Source organism: Orycteropus afer, unplaced genomic scaffold (genome assembly GCF_000298275.1).
Source record: "Orycteropus afer afer isolate SDZICR_OR568_19922 unplaced genomic scaffold, OryAfe1.0 scaffold01131, whole genome shotgun sequence".
NCBI classification, from domain to species: domain Eukaryota; kingdom Metazoa; phylum Chordata; class Mammalia; order Tubulidentata; family Orycteropodidae; genus Orycteropus; species Orycteropus afer.
The window spans coordinates 166,355-166,943 of record NW_006922718.1 but is presented as its reverse complement, the minus strand read 5'-3'; positions in this window follow the sequence as shown (position 1 = coordinate 166,943).

The following is a 589-nucleotide window of genomic DNA, read 5'->3' as shown; positions in this document are numbered from 1 at the left end:
TCAGTATCTGTCTAAGATCATAGTAAATCCAGATCAAAGCCTGAAATTTCCCAGACTACTCTAGAAATAAATCTGGTACTAAATTTACATGTGTTACCCTTACAGGTTCACCCATGGTATCATTGTTGTTACTGTTGTGAGGGTCTCTGGTGAGATCTTCCAATTCCCATTGTACAGGGCCTGGCTTTGGATATCTGTCTACACATGAGATTCCAAAGCCAGAAAAAAGTGTCCCCTGCTCCTGCTCACTTCCTTATTTTTCACTTTCCCTTCATTCATTGCCTGGCAATTCATTATTTTCTATGACTCTAATATAGTTGACACTTTATTATTATTATCATTATTTTAATTATTTATTTTTTATTGTGATTTGGGTGAAGGTATACAGAGAAAATTCACTTTCCACACAATGGTTCACATATACTTTGTCTCATGACATTGACCACAGTTTACCACAATGCAACAGCACCCCTCCCACTTCCTCCCCATAGTTACCTCTTCCCTGTGTCCATCCCTCTATGGGCTCCTGCCCCCTGAGCTGTCTCCCTGTGCATAAGCAGCCCTTCTTTCTCCCATGATTGTTCTCTCC